General features: G+C 46.2%; 1 protein-coding gene across 1 annotated transcript in view; it reads left to right on the top strand.

The window, feature by feature from the left end:
* The first annotated feature begins 8,791 nt into the window (after positions 1 to 8,791).
* The window catches only part of LOC134038949 (NACHT, LRR and PYD domains-containing protein 12-like), a 495,359-nt gene continuing 490,957 nt past the window's right edge, over positions 8,792 to 13,193 (top strand). The window contains exon 1 of the mRNA XM_062484636.1: positions 8,792 to 8,899. The gene's annotated coding sequence lies outside the window, so the exon portion shown is untranslated. The remainder of the gene's footprint in view (positions 8,900 to 13,193) is intronic.

Below are 13,193 nucleotides of genomic sequence, written 5' to 3'. Positions count from 1 at the left end.
AGACATGATGTCTGGTGATGTAACAGATTACTGTGTGTGTGTGTGTGCGTATCTGTGTGTGTAAGTGTGTATATACTGTGTGTGTGAGTGTGTATATACTGTGTGTGTATCTGTGTGTATCTGTGTGTGTATGTATGTACTCTGTGTGTGTGTGTGTGTGTATGTACTGTGTGTGTGTGTGTGTGTGTGCAGATGTCTCAGCGGGCTCTGGTCCAGGAGCTGCTGTGTCCAGAGGGGGGCCATGGCCAAGCTGCAGCTGCTGAGGGCAGAGTACAGCAGTGCCCAGCTCAGCCTGCAGGAGGCGCTCAACCACAGCTTCCAGGTGCCTCAAACAACCTACAGACCAGGAGCAGCTACTGACACATCAGTATGGGCTCTTTGTTTTAGAAATGAATAATAATCATTTAAAGTAAACCTAGACTCACCAGAGATTGTAGGGAGATGTCCATTCAGTACCTGCAAGCACACCACGCATGTTAACCAAATCAATCAGATGTTGATGTGTAATCTCTCTCCTGATGGTTCCCCTCTCTGCAGGACCCAGACGTGTGCCTCTGTACGGTCACCTGCACTACCAGACTGGGGAGCACAGGAAGGCTCAGGAGGGCTATGAGAGGACCCTGGACTTAGTGGTGGACGCCTCAGACACACATCCCATCTACCTGCACCTGGGCTCCATCTACCTGGAGGAGGCCAGGGGGAGATGGGCGGGGTCACACACACACATGAACCAGTCAGATGGTTTAGTAACTTAACGAGGAGGTCGTTCGGGGACAATCATAGTTTTGCTGTAAGTAAAAGTCATATGTTTGTATCTGTCCATTTGTAGTATGAGAAGGCTCAGAGGACATATTTACGTGCCTGCATGAGTACCTGTCTTGTCTCACCTCCCTGAGAGCCCTGCATATCCCAGACCTGCTCAACAAAGGAGCAGACCTGATGTCACGGGGACGAACCACCGTTGGGGGTGGATGGACGAGGCCTCTCCCTCAGTGGAAGGATGCTCTCCCAAGCCGGAGGCACGGTGAAGAGCCCACCTGGGATTGGTGGTCCTCTCATGGCTTGGCTACTGAGAGGGACCTGTTAGAACACAGAGGTCTGTCTGAGGCTGTCATCCAGACTGTACAGAGCACACGCATGTGATCCACTGTGAGGGGTCATGTGATCCACTGTGAGGGGTCATGTGATCCACTGAGAGGGGTCATGTGATCCACTGTGAGGGGTCATGTGATCCACTGAGAGGGGTCATGTGACACGCTGGCAGACTTTCTCGGTGGTGTGGAGGACAAAACGTGACCCAGTCTCGTACCGGATCAAAACGTTCTTGTGCTTTTTACAATCACTGTCTGACAGGAGACTGTGGGTAGTGTCAGGGTATATGCAACAGCCGTCTCAGCTTGTCATGAAGGTGTTGCCAGGACGACTGTTCAGCCACCTGTTGGTTAAAGGTTTCCTGTCTGGTACGTACAGACTCAGACCCCCTCAGAGAGCGTCAGCACCCTGGTGGAACCTGTCCATGGTGCTGGAGGTCTGTGGAAGCACAGACAAGACAGGGTCTAGTTATGTTAGACAGCTGCTACCTGTTTTATACCAAAACCTGCCCTGGACCCCCACTCTCCTGCCTGCTTGATCCCTCTCCAGACCTGCCCTGGACCCCCACTCTCCTGCCTGCTTGATCCCTCTCCAGACCTGCCCTGGACCCCCACTCTCCTGCCTGCTTGATGCCTCTCCAGACCTGCCCTGGACCCCCACTCTCCTGCCTGCTTGATCCCTCTCCAGACCTGCCCTGGACCCCCACTCTCCTGCCTGCTTGATCCCTCTCCAGACCTGCCCTGGACCCCCACTCTCCTGCCTGCTTGATCCCTCTCCAGACCTGCCCTGGACCCCCACTCTCCTGCCTGCTTGATCCCTCTCCAGACCTGCCCTGGACCCCCACTCTCCTGCCTGCTTGATCCCTCTCCAGACCTGCCCTGGACCCCCACTCTCCTGCCTGCTTGATCCCTCTCCAGACCTGCCCTGGACCCCCACTCTCCTGCCTGCTTGATCCCTCTCCAGACCTGCCCTGGACCCCCACTCTCCTGCCTGCTTGATCCCTCTCCAGACCTGCCCTGGACCCCCACTCTCCTGCCTGCTTGATGCCTCTCCAGACCTGCCCTGGACCCCACTCTCCTGCCTGCTTGATCCCTCTCCAGACCTGCCCTGGACCCCACTCTCCTGCCTGCTTGATCCCTCTCCAGACCTGCCCTGGACCCCCACTCTCCTGCCTGCTTGATCCCTCTCCAGACCTGCCCTGGACCCCCACTCTCCTGCCTGCTTGATCCCTCTCCAGACCTGCCCTAGGATTTGTGTGGTCTGATGTGTGTCAGAATGCGTTCACTACTATTAAATCTCTGTTGTGTAGCTCTCCTGTTCTGTCTGCCCCAGGCTTTGATACCCCATTCAAGCTGGAGGTGGACGCGAGCGCAGTGGCTGCTGGTGCAGTGTTACTGCAGGAAGGGGCTGACGGAATTGATCATCCCGTTTGTTATTTTTCCCGTAAGTTCACCGGTACTTACCGGTTGCCAGTGCCGTTACTCCACCATTGAACAGGAGACCTTGGCCATGTTGTTAGCCTTGCAGTTTTTTGAGGTTTACTTGTGTTCCACAACGTGTCCTATTGTAGTGTTCACTGACCATAACCCCCTGGTATTTTTACATCGCATGTACAACAGTAACCATCGCTACAGATGGTCGCCACAGATCGCAACGTCCATGATGGTCCAAGTTTTCAACCTAGAGATTCGTCATAAGAAGGGGTCTGAGAATGTGATTGCTGATGCCTCGTCACGTATGTGATGTTACACTGCGGGGGGGTTGGGAGAGAGTATTGAAGTCTTTGCACTCTGTGTTTGTTTTCTTTGGTGAACCCAAACCTGAGGCCTGTTCCATAAAGCGAGTTTACCGAATAAGCCAGACTTATGTTAGTTAGTCTGACTAATTTCTAGTTCATTCGGTTCCGTAAAACTAGCTCAACGTAGTTCGAACTCAGTTACTATGGTAACTTATGCTTCTAAACTAGCCTGGTCCGGGGCAGGCTAATTGTCAGGCTTAGACCGTGTTGTTGCTTAACCAGACGTTCCTGTAACACTGACCCAACGGGAAAACGATGATTTACCACGGACATTGTCATTTTCTTATTCTCATCAGGTCAATATGTAGGCTACATTTATAGAAAATCAACTTAAATAGCCTACATCATTTAGCCTAATGCATTAAACAATGATGAACAATGATTTGATACACACCATAGCCGTTAAATGTATGGCTATGGTAGTTTGTGATTTCAAATGTTTAAGCATCAGGCATCGGCCTATATCTCAATCTAAATTATCAGAGTATAATTATCATAGCTATATAACTGTTAACAGTAGCCTACAATTGCAAAACGAACCTAAATCCATAGGCTCATCCTCCATTTTCCCGACACAAAAAACATGTTAAAAAGTAAGCCTACTGGATGATGTATTGATTAATATTAGTCTATTTATTTTAAACAATGTCAAAAAAGTCCATTTAGATGTGTTTTAGAGGGTGTTTGTTTTTTAATCGATGAAGTAAAGGTCTAAAAAGGGACCTCAATAGCCTATCGTTCACGTCAATATGGTGTGTCATTTTATTTTGATAAAGCGGTGGATGAGAGCTGTCATAGTACAAGGCTTAAAGGGAACGTTCTTTCTGGAAGAAGTCACGTGGCTGTGTGCATTGCTTTTGCCGTGGTGGATTGTATGATCCATGTTTTACCTCTCGGGCTGCTTAAGAATAGGGTGCACGCGCAATTAGCTTGACTACTTAAATCTGACTTGAATTAGTAAGAGTGTGTGAGCTGAAATTGGCCTTTATGGAACCGCTTTAGCCCCGCTTGACTAATTAATATAATACAAGTCAGGTTTGGGATTTTAAGTCTAACTTTGTGGGGCGGCCTTTATGGAACAGGCCTCAGGGAGGAGACAGACTATGATATTATTTTAAAACCTCTGCCAGTCTGATGTACAATCCCCCCTAATCATTCCAGAATCATGACTTGTCACCCTCTCACATGATCATCACTGTTCTGTGTTCTGTACTGTAACTCTGGATGTTTGTCCTTCCTCACCTGCAGCCTACATCACCTGCCCTGCCAGAACCCTCCTCTCTCTGCCCTGTCTCTGATCACCTGCCCTGCCAGAACCCTCCTCTCTCTGCCCTGTCTCTGATCACCTGCCCTGCCAGAACCCTCCTCTCTCTGCCCTGTCTCTGATCACCTGCCCTGCCAGAACCCTCCTCTCTCTGCCCTGTCTCTGATCACCTGCCCTGCCAGAACCCTCCTCTCTCTGCCCTGTCTCTGATCACCTGCCCTGCCAGAACCCTCCTCTCTCTGCCCTGTCTCTGATCACCTGCCCTGCCAGAACCCTCCTCTCTCTGCCCTGTCTCTGATCACCTTCCCTGCCAGAACCCTCCTCTCTCTGCCCTGTCTCTGATCACCTGCCCTGCCAGAACCCTCCTCTCTCTGCCCTGTCTCTGATCACCTGCCCTGCCAGAACCCTCTCTCTCTCTTTCAGACTCATTTTGTTTCACACTTCACAACATTTTGTTGTTTGTAGTCTTGTGTGTTGGCTGACAGTAAACTTAGTAACAGTGATAACTAAATTACATCTTCTGTGTTGCCAACCTCCGTGTTCTGTGTAAACTATGTAATGTAGGGAGTCAGGTGGCTGAGCGGTTAGGGAATTGGGCTTGTAATCAGAAGGTTGCTGGTTCGATTCCTGCTGTACAAAATGACATTGTGTCCTTGGGCAAGGCACTTCACCCTACTTGCCTCGGGGGAATGTCCCTGTACTTACTGTAAGTCGCTCAGGATAAGAGCGTCTGCTAAATATAAATGTAATGAATGAGGAAACACCTGTAGTTTAACCCAGGCAGCACCAGCAGTTATGGATCCCATGATGACAAAGTACTGGGTACCGGGTTAGTTTGGGATTTGAAATCGTAACTTTGCTTTGGGTATATTAGTAAAGGTATATGTCGATGTAGACAGTAATATGGACTACGACACCTATTATGTCCAGAAACATGACCTGTCATTTATAAATATAATCATTCCACTTCACACCAATGAATCATTCAGCAGTGTACAAAGAAAAGTAGAATGGAGCAACAAAAACACACTAAGCTAAACTTAACCCTACGCTGCCAGTGCTATAAACTAAACCTTACCTGTTAGGACCTCTGCAACAAAACCTGTTTTTGAGCTAAACTTAACCCTACACTGCCAGTGCTATAAACTAAACCTTATCTGTTAGGACCTCTGCAACAAAACCTGTTTCTAAACTAAACTTAACCCTATGCTGACAGTGCTAGCTAGTTCAATTTTCTGTCTGGAGGTGCTCAAAATGATTCTCATCTATCTGGTTTGACCCATTTCTACATTCCAGTCCTGTGCTGCTACAGAGCTCTGTAGAAACCATGTCATGGATGAGGAAATGTAGTTTCACTTGACGCTCCCAGTAGAAATGATGGGAGTTGGGTGGAGTTGTGAGTCTCATGACTTATAAGAATGATGGGTAAATACAAAGTGATCTAAACAAATTATTTTAAAACCTCTGCCAGTCTGATGTACAATCCCCCCTAATCATTCCAGAAACATGACTTGTCACCCTGTCACATGATCATCATTGTTCTGTGTTCTGTATTGTAACTCTGGATGTTTGTCCTTCCTCACCTGCAGCCTACATCACCTGCCCTGCCAGAACCCTCCTCTCTCTGCCCTGTCTCTGATCACCTGCCCTGCCAGAACCCTCCTCTCTCTGCCCTGTCTCTGATCACCTGCCCTGCCAGAACCCTCCTCTCTCTCTGCCCTGTCTCTGATCACCTGCCCTGCCAGAACCCTCCTCTCTCTGCCCTGTCTCTGATCAGGGTCTTTCTCATGCTCAGGATACTCTTGCACAGTGCAAATGAAACATTCACCAATGCACAGAGGAACACATGGAACAGGTTTACACTAGAGGGTGTATTGAATGAAGGTTTATGTCATCATAGGTTGTCATAGGCTATCCATCTCTTTGACCCACAATCAAAAGCTGTTAGCGCTAGCTCCTCAGCCTATAGAGGACCAAAGCACTCTAAATATGATATACAAATATAATATTCTTTAAACCCTTAATGACACATACAGTGTTGTTGTCAAATGTGTTCAGATTCACGTCGTATTTACCCATCATTCTTATAAGTCATGAGACCCACAACTCCACCCAACTCCCATCATTTCTACTGGGAGCGTCAAGTGAAACTGCATTTCCTCATACATGACATGGTTTCTACAGAGCCCTGTAGCAGCACAGGACTGGAATGTAGAAATGGGTCAAACCAGATAGATGAGAATCAAACTAAACTCTACAGTGGGGATAGAGAGGGGGAAGGGTGCTGATTGACAGGAAAATGACATTTTCTTGAAGAATAATTGATAAATACAAAATGTCATTATGATTAATGTGACAATGAAAATATATCAATTTCTATATTTCATTTTGAGCACCTCCAGACAGTAGATTGAACTAGCTCCACTGTCAGCGTAGGGTTAAGTTTAGCTTAGAAACAGGTTTGTTGCTCCATTCTACTATAAAAACTAATTGTCCTCATTAGGGGTGTAACAATATATCGTGGAACAATATATTGCAATACAAAAATGTTACAATATGTATCGTAGAGTTATGGCAATATTTTTACAATATGACGTCCGTTTGATCCTATTGGTTGAGCTACCAGCACGCGACCTACTCTGCACCTGCGTCATGCGTGCATTCACTGCATTCACAGAAATCGGTTGAACTGAGTGAACTCAATTGTATGTACAACAAAAAAAATATTTACAAATGTTCAATGTTTTGGAAAAAATCTGTTAATTGAATGTATTTAATAAAAAATTGTGTTCAAAATATCGTGATACGTAATGTATCGTACACCCAGTATTGTGATACGTATCGAATCGTGAGCTGAGTGTATCGTTACACCCCTAGTCCTCATACATGAAAGGGTTTCAACAGTAGAAGTACAAGATTGGAATGTGTGGTCAGAGAGAGAGAGAGAGAGAGAGAGAGAGAGAGAGAGAGAGAGAGAGAGAGAGAGAGAGAGAGAGAGAGAGAGAGAGAGAGAGAGAGAGAGAGAGAGAGAGAGAGAGAGAGAGAGAGAGAGAGAGAATGACCTGTCTGTATGGTTCAGTCAGGATCATGTCTTAGGAGGCCCAGGATGCTCGACTGATATAAATGACCTGAGTGACAAACCAGCACCTTGGGAAGTGGAGATTTGTTCAATGCAGGTTAATGAAGGAAAGCATGATGATATATCCCATTATGTTTATAACTCCTCTCCTATATACACAGACTGCATCTTGTAGACCTCTCCTATATACACAGAGTGCATCATGTAGACCTCTCCTATATACACAGACTGCATCTTGTAGACCTCTCCTATATACACAGACTGCATCTTGTAGACCTCTCCTATATACACAGACTGCATCTTGTAGACTGCACCCCCTCAGTCTCACCAAGTGTCCATCTCTGGGTTAACTTTGCCTCAAATGTTCTCAGACTAAACCTCTGTTACCTCAACCGGTCTGGTTAGCTCTGTCATCTGTTACAGGGAGGGACATGTTCTCAACATGTGCATTTCCTCATTCCTGACATGGTTTCTACAGAACAGAGGCTGACAGACTGATAAGACATCAGACATGAGCAGGAGTGATGAGTACAGTTGAGGAGTAACTGGCTGGTTATCAGAAGAGATTCATATAATAAACATTTAGACAATCCATCAGTTACAAAAGAGACCATTTTTATAAAAACATTTAATATTTCTACATGAAGCAAGTCTAAATAAAACTAGTGTCATCTTCCAAGAGCACTGTATAAGCTGGAATGTAACAGATGGGCCATCTGAACCAGAGACACGAGAATCAGACTCTACAGTTTAGTCTGATTTACTTCCTGACTACCTCCACCTGTATCTCCCTCCAGCTCTCCTCCACCTGACTACCTCCACCTGTATCTCCCTCCAGCTCTCCTCCACCTGACTACCTCCACCTGTATCTCCCTCCAGCTCTCCTTCACCTGACTACTTCCACCTGTATCTCCCTCCAGCTCTCCTCCACCTGACTACCTCCACCTGTATCTCCCTCCAGCTCTCCTCCACCTGACTACCTCCACCTGTATCTCCCTCCAGCTCTCCTCCACCTGACTACCTCCACCTGTATCTCCCTCCAGCTCTCCTCCACCTGACTACCTCCACCTGTATCTCCCTCCAGCTCTCCTCCACCTGACTACCTCCACCTGTATCTCCCTCCAGCTCTCCTCCACCTGACTACCTCCACCTGTATCTCCCTCCAGCTCTCCTCCACCTGACTACCTCCACCTGTATCTCCCTCCAGCTCTCCTCCACCTGACTACCTCCACAGTGTCCTTCACCTGTTTCTCTACTGCTTGCTATGTATCTTCCAGCATGTTCTTTACCTCTCTGTCAGGATGTTCTGTAGCAGCACAGTGTACCTCACCTGTTTCTCTACTAGAGTACCAGGATGTAAACAGAAGCCACAACCAAAGTACCCTTTAAACTGTGTGGTGTTTTTCTTGGCTCGTCTTGCCTTTACATCTACACAACCACATAGTCCAACAATCTTGCTGTTCACACATGTTCCAGTTTTTCTCTGAAACACCTTTAGATGCCAGTGTTTTGGCCAACAAAGAGTCAGAGAAAATGGACAGGAGTGTCTCTTGAGCACCAAACCAAAGACCCACAAGCGCTCCCTTCTGAGATCTCCTTCTGGGAGGGAGCTTGTTTAAATGCAGCTGTATCGGCCATATTGAACATCTGGAAGACATGTACACAGGTGAGCCGTCAGAACTGAAATGAAAAGACAAATTGTTTGGATCTGACAGAATTCCAACTGGTTTTGATACGTTTTGATATCTTTCACCATGATATATGTTCGAGGTGACATGTTCATTCTGTGGCCCTTGGTGTCTGTAGCTCATGCTGTTTTGAATGGGAGGATTCTAAAGCAGTGTCTGAATTTGAGGTGCAATTGGTATGTTGAAAAAAAGCTTTTCAATGGGAGTGCTACAGATTTCACACTGCAATGTTTTTGTCTTTTATGACTTCTTGCTTGTATATTTGACAGTTTTTGAGGTACAAGGTGTAGCCTACATCATTTACCTGCTCTACCTTGTTTATGAGGTACAAGGTGTAGCCTACATCATGTACCTGCTCTACCTTGTTTATGAGGTACAAGGTGTAGCCTACATCATTTACCTGCTCTACCTTGTTTATGAGGTACAAGGTGTAGCTTACATCATTTACCTGCTCTACCTTGTTTATGAGGTACAAGGTGTAGCCTACATCATTTACCTGCTCTACCTTGTTTATGAGGTACAAGGTGTAGCCTACATCATTTACCTGCTCTACCTTGTTTATGAGGTACAAGGTGTAGCCTACATCATTTACCTGCTCTACCTTGTTTATGAGGTACAAGGTGTAGCCTACATCATGTACCTGCTCTACCTTGTTGATGTTCCAGGGTGGAACACCTGGTTGACCTACATCTGGTGTGTAGGTCCTCCCTCCACCTCCTTTACCTCCTCTTTCCTCCTCTACTCCTCCCCCTCTCTCCTCCTCACCCCCTGTCTCCTTTACCTCCTCTTTCCTCCTCTACTCCTCCCCCTCTCTCCTCCTCACCCCCTGTCTCCTTTACCTCCTCTTTCCTCCTCTACTCCTCCCCCTCTCTCCTCCTCACCCCCTGTCTCCTTTACCTCCTCTCTCCTCCTCTACTCCTCCCCCTCTCTCCTCCTTACCCCCTGTCTCCTTTACCTCCTCTCTCCTCCTCTACTCCTCCCCCTCTCTCCTCCTCACCCCCTGTCTCCTTTACCTCCTCTCTCCTCCTCTACTCCTCCCCCTCTCTCCTCCTCACCCCGTCTCCTTTACCTCCTCTCTCCTCCTCTACTCCTCCCCCTCTCTCCTCCTTACCCTCTGTCTCCTTGAACCAGTCAGATGGTTTAGTAACTTAACTTGGAGGTCGTTCGGGGACAATCATTGTTTTGCTGAAACCCATCTGTTTGTATCTGTCCATTTGTAGTATGAGAAGGCTCAAAGGACATATTTACGTGCCTGCATGAGTACCTGTATTGTCTCACCTCCCTGAGAGCCCTGCATATCTGCTCAACAAAGGAGCAGATCTGATGTCACAGGGACGAACCACCGTTGGGGGTGGATGGACGAGGCCTCTCCCTCAGTGGAAGGATGCTCTCCCAAGCCGGAGGCACGGTGAAGATCCCACCTGTGATCGGAGGTCCTCTCATGGCTTGGCTACTGAGAGGGACCTGTTAGAACACAGAGGTCTGTCTGAGGCTGAGAGGGGTCATGTGACACGCTGGCAGACTTTCTCTCGGTGGTGTGGAGGACAAAACGTTGACGCAGTCTCGTACCAGATCAAAATGTTCTTGTGCTTTTTACAATCACTGTCTGACAGGAGGCTGTGGGTAGTGTCAGGGTATATGCAACAGCCGTCTCAGCTTGTCATGAAGGTGTTGCCAGGACGACTGTTCAGCCACCTGTTGGTTAAAGGTTTCCTGTCTGGTACGTACCGGTTCAGACCCCCTCAGAGAGCCTCAGGGCCCCGGTTGGACGACGTGAATTCCAGCACACAACCATGACAACATGGATCTCATTCCAGTGCTGCTGAATCAGTAGAGAGCAGCTGTCTGGGGAATGTCAGAAGGTTTATAAAGTGAAATGGATTAAAGCCTCAGAGACACTAGGTCTAGTTATAGAAGCCTTTGTTTGAACCGATCAACAGCCTGCGCTTCGTTTATCCTTTTCATACTCCTGTTAAATTTGCCTGAAAACGCCTAAACAGCATACCCAAAGTAAATTGAAAGCTGTTCTTGAACCATTTGGAGTACATGCATGTAAATGATCTCTTTTGAAAGCTGACACTCTGAAGTTATTTTCCCTGTTGTCAGGACCCCTGTCAGTCCTACTGGTGTTGAGTAATAGAAGCTTGAACACAAGGAAAGTGAAAGTTTCTATTTCCGCCTAGATATTGTTTTGAAAACAGAGGCCTGAAGAGGCCTAGAGGTGGTAGGTATTAGCTGGAAGAGTAAATTGGACCACAGGTTGAAGCCTTATCCAATTCAAATCAAAAGTCAAACATAATACCACAATATATTCATATTTGACACATGTTTTTATGAGAGTACATCCAGGCGTTTTCTAAAAGGGCCTCTTGGAGACTCCAAAATGACCCTTTGTAACCAAGGTCAAATACTTAGGATAAAAAGGTATTATTTTTCATAATTGTTATCTCTAATGAAAGGTGTGATATGGAAAAATTCTAGTGGCACTGTGTAGATTTGAATAGTCAAGAGATGGCGGTTACAATAAATTTATTTTGCTTGTACAAATCAAGATTGAACAAAGTACTTTGTGATCAGTCTAACGAAGGAGGTGCTAGCCACAGGTCGTTCGCCAGAGTGATGAAGAACAATCACAAACGCTACCTTATATACACGTTAGATCAAATGGCATTCCATAAGGTCAATCCATCAATGTAATCAAGTCTATGATTGGCTTACTCAATTCAGTGATAGTTTGAAACAATACATCTCTGTACCATTTGTCCCACAATCCTTTGTGCGGGCCACTTCAAACAAGTTTTTGATTAACCCCACTCAATGCAACAGGAAGGGTCAGAGCAGCAGATCACAATAACAATACAGTTGAATACACATTGTCTCTAGACCAGCTGTCTTTTCCTCCCCATGTGACAAGAACTCTCTCAGATCACCCAGACTTCCCGTCTCTTAGACTTCACGTCTCCTAGTTATAAAACTGCAAATGGCATCTCTACCAAATGGGTTGAATCGACTGTCATTGTATTAAGCTTCTTAACAAACTTTTAGACTTCCCTTAAAACACATTATAAAACTGTATTCCAAAATTTCCATGACAGGTGGTACTTAGAACTATCATATATGATAGCTAAATCCCTAATTAGTATTACTGAAACACAAAAACTGAAGCATGAACACATTGGAGTGCTTTATCTGATTCCCAGGATTGGCGCACAAAGAACACTGATTCTGTCAACCATATTGCGCAATCGACTTTTATTTTGAAGGCTCCACAGACACATACAAATTAGGTATTAGCATTATCAGCTTACTGTCAGCTACAAGGCTAACGAGCTAATTTCAGAGCCCGTCGCACAGACCTAGTTGGCTTTAGAGGGCTGTCAACGGGGCATGGAAGCTCCGTCAAACAAGGTGTCAATCAAAAGGGGAGGGTTCAACGGACATTTTGATGCCTTAATATCGTAAATACTCCGTTGCTAACCGGAGAAAAGAACACTTTTACGTGAACAAGTTGTTTCTTCCGTCGGCTAACTTGCATAATGAAACAAAGGATAATGACTATTCATGAACGTAAAACATTGTATTTGGACGAATTACTTTACATGGTTTGATACTTTGAACCCTTGGGAATGTAAGCAGATCAAGTTTTGATGTGTTGTTTGCATACCTGGGCCCCGTTCGTCGTAAGGGTTGAAGCTAAGTTAATCAATTGTCCCTTTAGCCCGTTGTAGTGAGGTCCACAAGACCACACGGAGCCAACATCTTGCCACACCTGAAGAGTGATTCAATCACATCAGAATCAGCCCTTGTGACACCCTCAGTATGCTGATTACCCACCAAACGCCGATGCAAAGGAACCATAGAATGGGGGGGGACGACCTCCCCAATCTACCTAATCAGCCCTCCTGCTAGCTTGCAAGCTTCAAAGGGCCTGATTTAGACAACACGTCTCCAGCGACCATTTGCTATCCGTTTCGGCGGCGATTTGAACAAAGAACATACCTTGATCAGAACTTTTGAGGAAAGTTCTTGAGACTTTACCACAAGAGTACAAGGTGGAGAATTATGAGAGGGATATTTGTGTTATGTTTGTTACTTTGTTTTAATGTTGTGTTCACTGAAATCTTGATTCTAGTAACAACTCCTTCTTCCTGAAAGATAACCACGTCATTCTTGGTATCTACACGAAGCTATCATAATAAAACAATCATTCAACTATATTTTGTAACTGTACCAAGATGTCCAGAACAATATTTGAACCATCGAATGATCAGC

This window comes from Osmerus eperlanus, chromosome 18 (assembly GCF_963692335.1).
Source record: "Osmerus eperlanus chromosome 18, fOsmEpe2.1, whole genome shotgun sequence".
Lineage (NCBI taxonomy): Eukaryota > Metazoa > Chordata > Actinopteri > Osmeriformes > Osmeridae > Osmerus > Osmerus eperlanus.
Note: the sequence above shows the minus strand (reverse complement) of the source record. Positions and strands in the feature narration are given on the sequence as shown.